Source organism: Lactuca serriola, chromosome 8, assembly GCF_051521515.1.
Source record: "Lactuca serriola cultivar US96UC23 chromosome 8, Lser_US96UC23_V15, whole genome shotgun sequence".
NCBI lineage: Eukaryota > Viridiplantae > Streptophyta > Magnoliopsida > Asterales > Asteraceae > Lactuca > Lactuca serriola.
In genome coordinates, this window is record NC_136415.1 from 95,488,368 (window position 1) to 95,502,599 (window position 14,232).

Sequence of the window (14,232 nt, forward strand, 5' to 3'; positions counted from 1 at the left end):
AAATTTTTTCTCTGTTCTTTGTCGAAGATTAAGTAATGGTAGCCACTCTGATAAGAATTTCAGCAACTTCATTGACTGGATACAGGATACAAATAATTAATATCACTCTAATAATGTTGGTTTTTTTTATCAAGATATAAAATAGTAAACACTAAACTCAAGGTTTATCATATTTTAACTTTTATATTCTTAAAGTTGGCCTAATCTCTTTGTATCATATTTCTAATTTTATTTTGTGTCATTTTTATCTAATCAAATAAGGCCTGAATGAATATATGCGCATGTATAAATAGTCAAATTCAGGTAAAATTTATGGCAAATCAATTGAAAAAAATGGTTGTTTACTTCATGTAGTAAATCGATGTGACACATTAATTTCAAATTTATGGCAAATAAGCCCTCCACTCTAGGTTCTCTCCAGCAGGTAAATACACAAAACTAGCACCCAATGCATTTGCCTTCTGCTTATTGCAGACACTCTACAAATAGAAGAACATTTAAAGCAGAATCCAACCGGTGAAACAGATGTAAATAAAAATGTAAATGGAGCCAAAGGAAATGTTAACAAACCTGAGCAAGTGAACCTTCAAGGGCATAAACTCCATAGTACTTCAAAGTGACATATAATTCTTGTATGACGAATCATGAATTTTTTTCAGGTAATTTCTGCCTCAAGAGCTGTTAAACATGAAGATGTTGTGGGTCAGGTAAAAAAATGTTCACAAAGCTCTCCACCAATCCCATGACTACAACACAGTTAGTAGAAAAGGAGCCTGCAATCTTTACTGGATCATAGGTATGCATTATTATTATTATCCTTATTTATTATCCATGAAATTAAAAATTCCAAACTGATGAAATTAATAATCAGATTCGTATGAGGGACGATGATATACCTCTTTTAAATTGGTATCTATCCATGTACATATTTTTTTCACATAGTTGTTTACTAACTTGGTATCTATACATGTACAAATTTTTTCACATACTAACTTGGTGATTCACTTGTGATTCACATATGAATTACATGTGATTCACATGTAATTCACATCCGAATTACATGTGATTCACATATGAATCACATGTGACAAACATGTAAATCACATATAAATCACATTTGAATTACATGTGATTCACAAGTAAATCACATATGAATTACATGAAATTCACATATGAATTACATGTGATTCACATGAAATTCACATATGAATTACATGTGATTCACATGTAAATCACATTTGAATTACATGTGATTCACATGTAAATCACATATGTATTTATGTGAGTGTTTTTGCATCAATCAAATTCTTTTTAATTTTCTTGTAGATTTCGAAGAAATTGTGGTGAATATTGAAGAGGTGGAAAATGATAAATTGAAGAAAATATGGAAATATTGACATGAAGACATGAAAATGCTTGGAAATTTTGTAGTCTTTTTTTGTTTTTTATATTTTATATTGTATCGAATAAAATACTTATTGTATTGTGTTTATAGATTAGTAAATAAAATGAGTTTCTTACATATATTATAGTATATGAAATATGCATATATGCATTTGTAAAAATATGCATAAATGTACCAAAAATGTTGATTTTTTTGGTTAAAAAAATATAGTATTTTTTAATTATTCTAGTTTTTTTATTGATTTTTAAATGATTTTAAAAAAATGCAGTTTTTTTTAAAAAATATTTTTTTCAATATTTTTTTCAAAAATTCATGTTTTCTATAAAAAAAACTAAAAAATCTGCATTTTTTATTAAAAAAAACTGAAAAAATACTATTTAAAAAAAAAAACTAAAAAAATACTATTTTTAAGAAAATCTGCAAAAAACAGATTTGTTTTTCAAAAATTCATGTTTTCTTTAAAAAATTAAAAATCAGCACTTTTAAAAAAAACTGGAAAAAAAAATACTTTTTTTAAAAAAAAATCCAAAATTTTGATTTATTATGTAATGTTTTAGACATTTCTATTAATATGTAGAATAACACAAAAAAAGTAAACATTAAATGAAATCGATAAGATTACGATCATGCCCTTAATGAATTATTTTTGATCTAACGCTTCACTTTTAGTTCTCGGGTTCTCGGGAATCTATGAGTTCTCAACCGATCTCAACCATATATATATATATATATATATATATATATATATATATATATATATATATATATATATATATATATATATATATAGGGTTAGGTTATTTTGTTTTCACTTTCTATTATGTGCATGTATAATTGATTCTGGACCAATCATTTTAGTTATTTTAACAAAGTAATTAATGCATATTACATGTTGAAGATATAATGGATATTAATTACATCTTTAGCATTTAATATATACATTAATTACTTGCTTAAAATAACTAAAATGATTGGTCTAGAATTAATCATACATGCATACAATAGATAGTGAAAATATCTGAACCTAACTCTCTCTCTCTCTCTCTCTCTCTCTCTCTCTCTCTATATATATATATATATATATATATATATATATATATATATATATATATATATATATATACTTTGATTTTTTATTGTTTTTTTCTAATTAAAACATTAAGTCATCTGGGTTCAATTACCATGTTTGTTGTTGTAAAAAACCACTTTATTCGATACTTTATTCTTTAATGGTGACTGTAGTTTAACTATTTAATTTTATTGACAGCAATTTCATGGAGAATATTACAAATATATTTAATATATAACGATATGAATGTGATACAAATAAATTTATTCATTTAATAATTATGTATTAAACTTATGTAAAAAATAAAGTAGTAAATATTTTTCGATAATCTATTTTTATTTTGCCCTCATTTGGAAAAGTCTGGAGGTCATCTCTTGTGTGCACCACACAAATTCACAGTTTAATATAATATTTTAGAACTCATTCACATTTTAATGAAACAGATGTGGAGGCTAATGCTTTTTTAATTGAAAATTTATTTAAAGTAAATTTGACAGATTGAAGTGCAGTGTTTAAAGATTTTCTTCAATAATAAAATATAAGTTTTAAGTTATGAATATCATTCAAAAAGTTACCTCTCAAAATGAAGATTGCCAATGTAGAGCACATGTGGTAGAGAAGCGACGGGGTGGTGACCGGAGATGAAGAAGATGGATGGAGGTGGTAGAGACGAAGCAAATCTTGGAGAATTGAAGATGAACCGGATCTAGATGGAGACGGTTGTGGTGGATCCTTGCAGCTCACAGGAGCTGCTAGATCTGGCATTGCCGTTTGTCGGAGCTTGTAGATTTGGTCTCATTAGTCGTTAAAACTTTTAGACCCGACTTCTGGTGTGTCAAACTACTATAGATCTGGTTCCACCGACCACTAGTAGAAGGCTGTTTTCATCAAATCTCATCAAATCAGACCACAAAAAATTAGATTGGTGATGATTGTTGATGGTGGAAGCGGTAACGGTAGTGGTGGTGGTGGTTCACGAAACATCTGGAGGAGATGAGTGGCGGAGATAATTTAGTTTTCAAATATGATGTGGAGGAAAGTGGTGACGAACCTGAGTGAATCTAGAGATTTTTGTGGATCTCCGTCGAAGCAAATCTGAAGCAACAATGGTGATTTGATCTAGTGGTGTTTGACAACATTATTTTATGGTAGGAGAAAGCAACAAAAAGGAAGCAGATCCGCCATGGAAGAAGGAGGACACTATAGTGGTGGTGGTAGAGTCGGCGGCGGCGGAGTCGCTGGAGCAATAACGCATCAGATGTTGCTGAGTTTTTTTTGCTTTGAAAGATAAAATATAAGTTTGGTTTCTTAATCTAAAAAATAAAGAGAAAGTTGTAAGGTTATAACTTTAGATCTAAAAATCATATATGGCAATATGTTTGAAAAAATAGGTTAAAACTTTCATTTATTTACGATGATGTCATTCATTTTTTTTAACAATTAATGGTGAAATATGTCCTTTATAATGTTTGCAAACATATATTTGACAAAATAACATATTTATCTTTAATTATAAGCAAAAAATAATGGTGATTTACTAAAGCACATGTATTTGGTTTGCAATAGGATGAGTAAAACCACAAATAAAGTAAATGGATATTAAGGACAAACGTAACACAACATACAAGGTTACAGATTGTAAAGATTGTAAAGCTAAGATTATTGTGAAACTTGTCAAAAAAAAAATGTGATTATAGGTTTGATTGTTTTGAAGAAATACACAATCACGAGCTTGAAGATATATATCACTTAAAAAGTATAAGCAATATGTCATATTCGGGCAAAGAGTTAATTATTCGGGCTTTTACAGGTAAAATCGGTGCTACAAAGGCATACAAGCTCAAATCAACTTTGAAAGGTAATTATTAACATGTAATTGATAAAGATTAGTGTCAATAGTCATAACAAACCCGGTAATATTACTATAAACAGAAATGTCATTTTGGGTTACACACAAGAACAAAATAAAGCATAATTAAAAAGATATTTATTTGAGGGACTTATTTTGTTAATCAATTAATAGTTTAATTAATTAGTAGTAAATAAAGGAATATGAAATATTTCATAACGATTTGAATACCATAGATAATTACTTTTATATTTGGTAGTTATCTCTAAGGTTTCAAATCACCTCCGTATAAAAAAAAGGTGATTTATTTGAGGGACACTAGTGAAAAATACCTCTCAGTCTCAAAAGTTTAGAATCCTCAAAACCCTAAAGAATGTCGAATTGCAGTTCCCACGTCGTGACAGATATTTTACCACGTCCGTCGACCACAAAATCATTTCTATTTGAATCTTACAGTTCGAGGGTTATTTAGATCAGCTTACGTCTTCTTTCTTTGGTAAAATTTCAGAATATGAACTATATGCTGTGTTCTCTAGTCCATTTAACTGGCTCGTCAAAAGAAGAAACCTACAAAGAAAGCAAATATACCAAAAGCTTCACGACTAAAGGTCAATGAAGATTGAATAAACTATGAATATCCATTCACAACCTACATCTCAATTTCGAGAAGTTTTACTCGAGACTTTGAGAAAGAAAAGCTTCACGAGTGAAGGTCTGTGAAGACCGAATAAAAATGGTCAAACTCAGGGATGACGGGACGCAATACTTTATGAACAAACTATGTACCCCTCAGTATAGTGAACATGTGAGCATAGTCTTTAATAAAGCTCACAGACTAAAGTGTCCAATCCATCCAAGCTCTGACCTAATGTGCTTATATCCAAAGAAATGGAATGGGTGAACATACATGCAAGTAGAGATTACCATTTGAGTGGACAAATAACAAACATGTACCAAATGCAGAAGGTTAGAAACACTCAAGAATAGAGTAATAATAAAGAAATACCCAAGTAAATGTGGGAACCAACATCAATGGACTTTATACCAAAGCTACCCAATAAACCTAATGGTTTTGATTCTATTGAAGTAGTGGTCCATAGGTTGACTAAGTTCGCTCACTTCTACTAATCTAAGAACCATGTGAAATGGAAAAACCGACCAAAACTTGCAAAAGAAGTCGTCAGACAGCACGAGGTGCCGATCTCTATCACCTCTCACTAAGATAGTAGATTCACATAGTAATCTTGACTATCAATAGAAATCCTTGGGTACGCGCTTGGACATAAGCATAGCTTACCACACCCAATCGTTAGAATGAAATGACCATCCTGACTTGGGTAATATGCTTTGAACCTGTATGGTAGACTTGTATATTTCATGAGATATTCATTCTTGTTAATTGAGTTTTTCCTACAATGATAGTTATCACACCAACATCAAGGCTACACTGTTTTAGATTTTACACGGATGCAAGCGCCAATACTGGTATACTAAATAATGATTGGAGTAACGAAAATGAACAAAGAGTATGCAAGTGATACATTGCATTCTGATCCAAGAATTACTCATGAGATCATAGAAAAGATTGTGTGAACTGGAAGAAGATTACAAAATGTACATGAACAAGAGAATTATATAGACAAATGATGTTAGTCTCGACCTCCAAGTCAGATACTGTGTGACTTTAAACTTTTTCCTTTAAGTGGAATGATTCGGCTTAGAAAACGAGGCAAGTTAAACCATGACTCAAAGGACCTTCGAAACTCTTAAACATAATTTGGTCCTGATATTTATATCAAGTCGTGTTCAGAACTAAGCAACATGCACAATGTTTTTCATAAGCCAAATCTCAAGGAGTGTCGGTCCGATGACACACTTGGTATCCCTCTTTCAATAAAATAAGTTAGGAAACCATGCTAATGTTTCATAATTGGGAAAGTATACACGATTGAATTGTATATAAGACTCGACAACGTTTATTCCATATCCTTATTTAGTTGTGACTTGCGGTAAAGTAATCTATTAGATCGGTTATCTAATTCAGAGCTACGCGACTTAAATCGACTTTAGAAAGATCATGTATGGATCAAGCGAAACGAAAATCACTACTAATTGTTTTATAATGTTTTATCTACACATTGAATTTCAGGACGAAATTCCTTCCAACGGAGGGATAATGTAACAATTGGTAAAAATCGGGCAGAGTTCACTACTAGAAAACAGCCTTTTAATGACGTGCAAACAATGACGCTCGCTGATAGAGAACGCGCATTTGTGTGTGCCCTAAAAAATAATGTTAGTTTTGCAAAATTTGAAGGATAGAGAACACGCATTTGTGTGTGCCCTAAAATTAGTGTCCAACAAAAAAAATTAAAAACACAGAGGGCACCTTTCTTAAAAAAGTGTGTCGTCTAAATTGTCGCTTTATATTTTTCTTTATGAACGCACGTACTCCAATTCTTTAATTGCCGAGGGGGGAATGAAATCCAAAAAATAAAAAACCCCGCCTTGATACTCTCCTCCTCCTTCTTCTTCGTATGTTGTAAAATCCTCTTCAATCAAAAGAAACCCTAAAAGCATTGTGTGTAAAAGATCAATAATTTCATACTTGAAGTTCCTAAAATATTCATCAATCAAAAGAAACCCTAAAACACCGTTTGATAACTACCTCAACTACCTCCAACCCACACCGACTCTTCAGGTCTTGCACGACGACGATGTACTGACTGTATCGACCAAAACTTCCTCCGCCATCACCATTTGCAGATCTCTCACCCTATCCTCAAGGAAACCGATTCGCTAACCCTCACGAAAAAGAAAACGAAAATGACCTATGATTAGGATTACTCGATCGGTGTTGTGCTCAAGAAATCGACTCGCTATTGCCGCCACCTCTCACCCCCTTTCCATTTCCGTCACTGTTAACTCTCTCGCGATTTACATGATTATTATTTAGGGTTTATCTTACACAGGTATATTCTTTTTCTCCCTAAGTAGGTTAATTCGAATAATCTGAAAGTCAATCAACTCATTAAATTAGGTATTTTTGTGCCGAATATGTTTATTGATCAACCATTTCTCCTCGATCTACTTTATTTTTCAGTTCCTGAGATACGATCTATCTGTGGTTTTCTTTGAGTCTTGTTTTGGTGTTGGTGTCGTTTAATCCTTTTTTATTGTCGGATAATGCGTCAAAGTGTAGATGCTATCTTTGTATGTAAATTGATCTTGTAAATTCTTTCTTATGGGTGTTTACTTGTTTTAATCAGGAAAGAGGCATTCATTTCCATGATAAGTTTGTTATGGATGAAGAAACTAAATATTCTGTTGGGTTAATCGCATTTGTTGTAATGAAAATGAGTTGTATCCATCTGGTTCTTTAGATGTAGAGATGAGGTAAAAAAAATGCTGTAAACTCTGTCATTATTATATTTATATGTATGTACCGATGTTTGTGACTAAGTTTTTGTTGTTTCAGGATTCAAGATAATTAACAACATGCTGCGGATACAGAGAAGCACATGGTAGATTTAGTTTTTCACCACCTAACTCATTGTTTAGATGTATGTGTGTATGTTATTGTATCTTGTTTTGCTATAAGTAATATACTAGTTATTGACTAACTAATAATAATGCAGTTGTATGAAGAAAGCCGACATGGTTCAAAATCTGAGGGTTAGTCTTTTGCAGCAATCCATAAATCTAAATCTTGTTTAAGTTTACCTTTTTGTAATAAATAATAGTTAATAGTTATGTTTCTTCCCTTCCCTGGTACAGAGTGGTCAAATAAAGAAAAAGAAAGTGAAAGTGGTGATAAAGGGCTGAACGCGACTGCAAGTGCATATGCCCCTCCTAAATCTAAATCTAAATCTAAAGCTCAGGAGGATAAGACAAGAAGCTGTAGTCAGGTATCACAACCTGGAGTTGGAGTCCCTCGTGCACGTCCTGCTACTTCTGCTTCTGCTTCTGCATCACCCACTTCAGAATCTAGAAATTCTTCTCCTGCCCCTGCAACTGCAACCGCTCCTGGACCTGGATTATCACCAACCTCATCAATGGTCTCTCTCACCTCCGACAAATCAACATTAAACCCTCACGCAAAGGTTCAATATACTTTCATTTACTTGGGAATATCTACCAGACCAGTCATGGCAACTATGGCTATTACTTTCGAACTATAAAGTACTAAATTTAAATTGAAAAAATGGGACTACATGTAAGATTTTTATTTTTTTTAATGGTTTTTGATCCATTATTCCATCCACTTAAAAAAAGAAAACAAAAAAACATCTTATTTCTCTCTCTTCAATTAAAATGAGAAAATAGTAAGAGAAAATGTCCACTTCTCTTGACTTGTTAACAAAATGATAACCTTTTAATTTTTACAGAAAGGAAATTGTCTTAAACAACCACGAACCGCTATGTATTAATGACCATTTGTGTTCAATTATACACTTATAATGTATATTGTTGAAAAATGTTTTTATATGTGACCATCATTGAAATAAGACGAACTATTTTTATGTTATCTAACAAATATTATTAGTTATTTCAGGTTACATGAAGTCATGACAAAACGGAAAATACGAAAACACGCGAATGACGAAAACGCATAGACGAGAAAATTTAGATGTGCGACTGAACAGTTTCAACACAATATATATATATATATATATATATATATATATATATATATATATATATATATATATATATATATTGTGTGGAATAGTCAACAAAGCAAATGAAACGAAGAAGCAAAAGTGATACCCACGTATCCTACTACCTCAACTTGGGCTTCACTAGCTACTACATTAACCAACTTACAACTCAAGTGCCTTAGATATTTTTTTCATATGAATATATATATACATGTGTATGTAATATGAGATGTGAGTGTTCATTTTTCTTTGTAATTTCCTGGAACATCAAACTCTCTCAATCACCAAACAACAAACCTCAAGAACATCAAGATCAACAAGTTAAATGAAGAACACCATCAACCATCTTCATCATCTTCATCAAAGGTTCTTCATCAAACTTTAAGATCATCATATTCACCACCATCACCACCTTATATCAACCTCCTTCCAACTTCTAAACACCCTCAAAATACTCTCCAAACACCATCCAAATACCCTCCTTAAAACCTCCTCCAAAAACCCTTTCAAATGACCACAACCATCACCACCTTGCTGTTTTTCGACATCAGAATTTGCATGTTAGAAAAGAAAAAAACCGAGCACAACACAGCCAAAATACTACTAGGGAGATTTTCACCATCAATTCTTCAGAACCTTACCTTCATCCAGAAATTTTCGTGGACTATTTTGACCACAGGAAACCCCAAAGAGACGCGAGAGAGGATTGGCTATCTAGAGAGATTTCTGTTTTCGAGTTTAGAATCTTCATGTTAGAAAACAAAAAACCGAGAACAACACAGCCAAAATAATACTAGGGAGATTTTCACCATCAATTCTTCAGAACCTTACCTACATCTAGAAAATTTCGTGGACGATTTTGACCATGGGAAACCCCAAAGAGACGCGAGAGAGAATTGGCTATCCAGAGAGATTTACTCCGAAAATCTACATCCATCACCACCCAAAGCTCCTTCAACTTCACCATCTTTGCTACCTTACACCACCAAAATTACAACCTTATTCCATCTCCTAACACCCTCCAAATACCCACTCCAACCTCATCAAATTTCCTCAAAACACCCTATACCCGTATACAAATACATGACTCGTGTACTTTGCACTGTTTTGTAAACAATCCATTTTACATGAAAATGAACTTTTTACTACTTATCAAATACCGGATTGATCTTTGAACAAATATCGACCAGTCGTTCCAAGAGTCCCAATATCGACTAGTCATTTCAAGAACAAATATCGATCCGTCGTTCCAAAAGTCCCAATATCGACCGGTCCTTCCAAGAGAACAAATATCGACCAGTCGTTCCACGAGTCCAGTTCAGTCAATTTATTGGCGAACCTACTTGATATATATTTAAATACTTATATATTTTATTATAGCTTTATGTCATTTAAATACAGTCATTTATATTATTTATAGTTTTACATCATTTAAATACAGTCATTTATATTATTATAGCTTTCAGTCATTTATAGTTTTCATATTTATACTTATTCCGCAATTATTATTCTTTATATATATTTACATCTTATATCTTAAACTTATATATTTATCACACAGTGACTGGTAAGCGAGCCTTTTGTCGTAGTGATCAGATTTTTATATTTCGAACAATCGGTATATGAGCTGATATAAAAGGAATAATATCCAACAATAAATATATTATATTCATAATTTCATTTAGAACTTCTCAAAACATCTGTCGTTGAGGATCGAATCGAAAATCACCAAAAATTAAATTTATTTATGAAGTTAAAAATAAAATTTTACGTTAAGTTTATTTGAGAATTATGGATAAGAAATTTGAATAGATTATGTTCTCTTGATTTCGTGGATATAAAGAACGTCCAAAACGGAGATCATATGAGAAAGTTACGTCTCTTTAAATTTATAAAGATCAATATTTATCTGATTTATTGAAACGACCTGTGCACTATTTCGTTTGGAATAGCTATGAGTCTCGTAAAATGTTTTTGAATTCAGATTATGGTATATTATTTTATTATATTTTACAATGTTGTAAAAATCATTCGACGGTCGACTGGTGTTAAGGGATTAATCGGTTTTTGCGGAGATTAATCGGGGACCATAGATTATTAATTAAATATTAAAATTAATCAAATATTAATATGTCTTAAGAAAAATAAGTACTTCAAAAATAGAAAATAAGAAAATTTGTAATTTGAAATACGAAAAGATGAACATTTTGGTATAATATTTAAAATTTTGAAAATTTGAAAATTTTGGTGTAAAAAAGAAAGTTGATTTTTTGAACTAAAATTTTTTTTTGACATTTTTTTTGACTTTTTTCGACTTTTTGACTTTTGTTGACTTTTCCTGACCGATTAATCCCGCCAAACCCCATTAATCCTAAATTTACGATTAATACCCTAATCCTCGACGATTGGAGAACGCCAAATGATTGATTCCGATTTCTGCAACCATGATATTTTATAATATTTTTAATCTCGACCAAAATCATAGGTAAAATCTGTGGACATCTTCCTACGTTGTTTTTGTCCAATTTTGCTTGGAGTTGGGCCCATAATTGGTGTGATTCGGTCTTTGGGGATAAAGAACAGTCGTTCCAAGGGACAGGTAATGAGCCCCCCCCCCCCCCCCCCTTCCCTTTTTTATCCCATCCCCTATATGAGATTTGAAATTTTTATTTTATATATATATATATATATATATATATATATATATATATATATATATATATATATATATATATAATTTTTAAATATATAATTATATAAGTAAATTTTTTTAATAAATATTATTATAAATAAAAAAACAATTATAAAAAAGTAATCAACGTTGCAATTAAATTGTCAAACAATAAAACTAAAACAATAATAATTATTATACATATTTAACCATTAAAACTAGAACGATAATAATTATTTTACATATTTAGATGCTAAAACTAGAAAGATAATAATGATTATATATATAACCATTAAAAGTAAAACCATAATAATGTACCAAAGTGCACATCCCATCTTTAGTTAAGAGCCCACTTCCTTTTATCTTTTTTCTTCTTATCATAATAATGTATCCAAGCACACGTCCCATCTTTTGCACCCATTCTATTAAATCGTCACAGGATTTGAACTCCTAAAAATGATTGTTTGGTTAAAAAAAATTAAAATGTCATTTGACAATTTATGAAGATAAAATATATGCTAATACATTTTTTGTAGAAAATCCTGACGAGTTATTAACAGCTTTAATTTCTTCGTTTGGTTGAAAACTCGCCATTATATTGATGAAAATTGATACAGAAGTTCTATAGGAGTAGTAATTGAGAATTATAAAGAGATGAGTAATGGTAAGTATAGTTGTGTAGTACTTGACATTTATATAGAGATGAATTATTTTTTTAAATTTGTTAAAGCTATAGATGAAGTGATATGTTATTCTTTCAAATTACAAGTTGTAAAAAAAGTGATGAATTATTTTTTTAAATTTGTAAAAGTCCAAAAAGGAAGTGATGTTTTATTTTTTGAAATTGCAAGTTGTAAAAAAAAGTGATGAATTATTTTTTGTATTGTAAAAGTTATAAACGAAGTGATGTTTTATTCTTTGAAATTGTAAGTTGTCAAATAAGTGATGAATTATTTTTTGAAATTTGTAAAAATTATAAACAAAGTGATATTTTTGCAAGTTGTAAAAAAAATGATGAATTATTTTTTGAATTTTGTAAAAGATATATGAAATGATATGTTATTCTTTTAAATTAATAGGACTATATAAAATTTAAGCTATTGTTTGGTACCAAAAATTAAAATACTTAAACCCTTGAACAATTTCTATCACATTGGCTTTCCCTACAACCTCTATTAGTTTTTGTTGGATTAAACTGGTTGTTAACCACTGCTTGTTCTTCAACTTCTTCACCTACCACCGATAAATACAAATGCACCGTCTTTTTTGATTCAGACATTACATGTCTCAATTGAAATACATCAATTTCATTTCTAAGTTCCATGACATACCCTAACTCTGGGTGTTTAAAAGACAAACATATATGACTATTTAACATACCTGCATTACTTTTAACCATTTTTAATAACATTTCATGGTCAATGTTAGAAAGGAAAATTTAACCCATAGTTTTTCACATTATTTCTAACGTAAACCTCATCTCCATTAACTAACTGCCACGACCCTCTCGTACACAAAATAATAAAACTCATTTTACAAATCACTCTCCACAAACACAATGAAAAAACAACTTCTACTGGTAATTGAAACTCGCAAACTCACAAAAAAACCACTTAAATACGTCTATAACTTCTATAACTAATCCGCAGAGGTGTACACTGATCCGCATAGGTGTACACGGATCCGCAAAGGTGTACACTAATCCGCAAAAAATAGTTCTGCGTATTCCTTAGCAGTTATGTAGAGGTGTACACTGATCCGTAGAAAATAGTTTTGCGTATTCCTTAACAGTTATGCAGAGGTGTACACTGATCCGCAGAAAACATTTCTATAACTGATCTGCAGAGGTGTACATTGATCCGTAGAGGTGTACACTGATTCGTAGAGGTGTATACTGATCCGCAGAAAACAGTTCTTACGTGGCTAAGTGATGTGTCAAAAACTCCTTACATGGAGTTTTGTATATCAAAGTTTTTGTGGTTTGATTTGAATGGATGAAGTTCATTTCTAGGTATGTTTATTATGAAGGTTGTAACAGATCAGAGTTTTTGTGGTTCGATTTGAATGAATGAAGTTTATTTCAAAGTATGTTTATTACGAAGGTTGTATGTTTATGTTTTCTAAAGTATGTTTTGTAACCTACTTAAAGTATGTTTATTATTCAAAATACCGGTGTGTGTAATTTTATATAAAAGATGGTATATTTGTATAATTTTTATTAAACACACAGCTTTTTTAAACGGGTAATTAAATAAGAAAAAAAGGAAAAACGAAAACAATTTTTTTTACATAATAATCACATAATACCTTATGTGATTAAAAAAAATAATAATAACCACATAATAAGATCAGGACCCTTTGTTATATTGTTATAGGCTTTGGAGGCTTCCATGGGGATCTCACCAAAAAAAAACACAAGTTTTTCTCTTCTTTGATCTCCACGATTTGTTGGGTGATATTCAATCGACTATTTTTTCTTGGATGAAGTTTAATTAATTTGCATATATTATATTATCAGGCTTGGTTTCCTCCTCCATATTAGCTTGTAAGTTTTTAGCTCGTGTTGTACTCAATATG

At 31.0% G+C, this 14,232-nt stretch overlaps 1 long non-coding RNA gene across 1 annotated transcript; it reads right to left on the reverse strand.

The window, feature by feature from the left end:
* Nucleotides 1-298: 298 nt before the first annotated feature.
* Nucleotides 299-3,832, reverse strand: LOC145070002 (uncharacterized). The gene is made up of 3 exons (XR_013689776.1): nucleotides 3,050-3,832; nucleotides 571-678; nucleotides 299-479 (listed from the first exon to the last, which is right to left on the reverse strand). It is a non-coding gene; the product is annotated as an uncharacterized LOC145070002 (long non-coding RNA).
* Between the last annotated feature and the right edge of the window lie 10,400 nt (nucleotides 3,833-14,232).